We start from the raw sequence: 3,615 nt of genomic DNA on the forward strand, positions 1-3,615 counted from the left end.
TCCTCCTCCTCTCCTCCTCCTCCTCCTCCTCCTCCTCCTTCTTCTTCTTCTTCTTCTCCTCCTCCTCCTTCTTTCTTCTTCTTCCTCTTCTCCTCCTTCTCTTTCTTCTTCCTCTTCTCCTCTTTATCCTTCTTTCTTCCTCTTCTCCTCCTTCTCCTTCTTTCTTCTTCCTCTTCTCCTCCTTGTCCTTCTTTTCTCTTCCTCTTTCCCTTCTTCCTCCTCCTCTCACTCTCTCTTTTTTTTAAACCAGTGAACAGAAACATTTCAGTTTCATATTGATATTCAGTACTTTATGACCAGCCTTAGTACCACCTAGAATATATTCTTATCCAATTTAGGAAAATAAGAGATGATCCTTTGCCTAAAAACTTCTTGGCAGATTTTCAATCTGAAATGGCAAATGTGCTGGGATCAATACTGCTTGGAGTGCCATCTCGAATTTTGAGAATCTGGAGGGTCTCCAGCTTCAGAGGAAATGAGTACTGGAAGCAATTGATGATGTCTGCTATGGTATGGGAGGTATGGGAGGAGTGGGGGAGAATATCCTGTGTACATGACTTCTCCCACACTTTTCCCTGCAAATTATTGTGAAAATCTCTGTTTTCATGTACCCAAGTAGCTAAAATCTTTAACTAATTGTACTTCATGCCCTGCTTTTGACCTTATTTTATTTTATTTTATTTTATTTATTTTTTTGAGATGGAGTCTCACTCTGTTGCCCAGGCTGGAGTGCAGTGATACAATCTAGGCTCACTGCAACCTCCGCCTCCCAAGTTCAACTGATCCTTTGCCTCAGCCTCCCGAGTAGCGTGGATGCCCACCACTGTGCCTGGCTAAGCTTTTTATATTTTTAGTAGAGACGAAGTTTCACCATGTTGGTCAGGCTGGTTTTGAACTCCTGACTGCAAGTGATCCACCTGCCTCAGCCTCCCAAAGTGCTGGGATTATAGGTGTGAGCCACCGCACCTGGCTCTTGCTTTTTACTTTTAAGACAGAGGCACACAAAAATAAAATTAAACATATCAAATATATGAAAAGATAATGACCTGGTACATTTCTGTTCAGCTAGTTAAATTGTTACCTAATATCCTGTACCTTATTTGGAGTACCACAAATTGTTTCCTTTGTATCCTGAAAGATAACAGCGAGATACAGAAAATACTAAATGATTAATGATAAACTATATATTTATATAAATACCAAGCTGTATTCTGTTGAAAATATATGTTATCAGTCAATGGTCTATCTGAATTAAGAAGGAAATAGTCATTTGAGGATGTAGTGACTTACCTGAGTGATATTAGAAGATTCTTAAATGCTTGATTCTAATTCACTTTAGATAGTAACTCTAGGTTTCAGAGGACAGAGATTAGGGGAAGAAGTGGGTCACACGGAAAGCAACTTTCCTTTCCTTTTCTTTTTTTTTCGAGATGGAGTCTCACTCTGCCTCCCAGGCTGGAGTGCAGTGGTGAAATCTCGGCTCACTGCAACCTCCACTTCTTGGGTTCAAGCGATTCTCCTGCCTCAGCCTCCTGAGTAGCTGAGATTCCAGGCATGCGCCACCACATCTAGCTAATTTTTGTGTTTTTAGTAGAGTCGGGGTTTTGTTATGTTGGCCAGGCTGGTCTTAAACTGCTGACCTCAGGGGATCCGCCTGCCTCGGTCTTGCAAAGCACCAGGATTACAGATGTGAGCCACCACACCTAGCAGAGAACAATTTTTCTTGAGTAGACAACAATAGCAAGAAGAATGGGAGTGGAGATTAGTAGTCTCCTGTAATGCATTACTCTAGGAGATGCTGTTTGTGACACTATCATTTGTAACATAGTGTGTAACACCTCGTGGCACTGTGCTATCAGGCTCTTTCAGTCTAGGCAAGTTCAAATGTCAGTTTCAGCTCAGTTCAATAAATATTTATTCCACACTTACCCAAGTGTTTTAGTCAAGGTTTTTCAGGGAAATTGAACCAATAGACTTTACATGTGGATTTATTACAAGGAATTGGCTTACGAGATAATGGAGGCTGAGAAGTTCCATGATCAGCTGTCTACAAGCTGGAGAACCAGGAGAGCCAGTGGTGTAGTTCCAGTCAGAGTGCATAACACCACTGTTCTAGGTCAAACAGGCAGAGAACAAAGGTGAATTCTTACTCCAACTTTTTATTTTATTTAGTTCTTCTGTGAATTGGGTCCACTTACATTGGGAAGGGCCATCTGCTTTTCAGTCTAGATACTCCAGTGCTAATCTCATCTGGAAAAACCTTTACAGAGACACCTGGAAATAAGGTTTAACCCAATATCTGGGCACCTTATCATGCAGTCAAGTTGACACACACAATTAAGCATCACACCATGTGTCTGGCCCTGTGTTTAACAATAAAGATGCAGAGATAAATATGAAAGAATCCCCCATCTCAGGGAGGGCAGGGAGACTGACAGTTATAATATAGCATCATGGGTACATTAGAACAGGATTTCTTGGAGGAGATAATTTTCGAGTTGATCCTTGAAGGATGGGTGGGAGTTTATGCGGAAAACAACATTTGGGAAGAGGCAGAGAGCACAGTGTGGTAGAAGGCATGGGGTTTGAAAAGCCATGGGGCCAGGTGCAGTGGCTCACGCCTGTAATCCCAGCACTTTGGGAGGCCGAGGTGGGCAGGTAACAAGGTCAAGAGATTGAGACCATCCTGGCCAACATAGTGAAACCCCATCTCTACTAAAAATACATAAATTAGCTGGGCATGGTGGCGTGCACCTGTAGTCCCAGCTACTCAGGAAGCTGAGGCAGGAGAATCGCTTTAACCTGAGAGGTGGAGGTTGCAGTGAGCTGAGATCCCGCCACTGTACTCCAGCCTGGCAACAGAGCAAGACTCTGACTCAAAAATAAAAAATTAAAAAAAAAAGAAAGAAAGAAAAAAGAAAAACCAAGTTGTACAGCGGGGACTCTAAGCCCTTTGGTATTGCCAAAAAAAGGGAAAGTGTAGGGCTGTGTGTGGCTGGCAAGCAAACTGGGGAGCTGACATAATCTCTGATGCTATATTAAGGATTTGGGATTTTATCTTGAAGGCAATGGGGATCCCATGAAGGGTTGCAAACGTGGGTCAGATTTCCTTTTAGCTAAATCACTCTGGTGAGCAATGCAGAGGCAATGCAAGGATATGTGTGAATCAGAGTCTCTTTCCTCCTTTATGCAATGAGATCGGGAAAAATGAGAATAGTTAAGGAGATAGTCTCTAGGACTTTGATCTCAAATAGCACTAAATGCTAAAAACTTGAAGTGAGAATGGAGTTTTAAGTGTATTCTGGAAGTTTTATGACTGTAATAAGGGATTCAGATGAGTTGATTTTGTTCAATCTCAGACACAGATGCATAGTTAGATTCTACAGATATTTTTGAATCACAGTTTGGTGAGGACCAACCCTAGAGAAACCTGTGCCCATGAGCTCAACATTCATGTCCTAGAGTGTTCATAGGAACATTGTTCAAGATAGCTGTAAAATGGAAACAGCCTAAATGTGCCTCTACTGTAGACCTGATAAATGCATTGTATACTCACAGGGTAAAACACTATACAGCAGTGAGAATAAAGGTGGTAGAGCTACATGAATTTATGAG

The sequence above is a fragment of the Rhinopithecus bieti genome, unplaced genomic scaffold, assembly GCF_001698545.2.
Source record: "Rhinopithecus bieti isolate Rb0 unplaced genomic scaffold, ASM169854v2 scaffold_19459, whole genome shotgun sequence".
In the NCBI taxonomy this organism is placed as follows: Eukaryota; Metazoa; Chordata; class Mammalia; order Primates; family Cercopithecidae; genus Rhinopithecus; species Rhinopithecus bieti.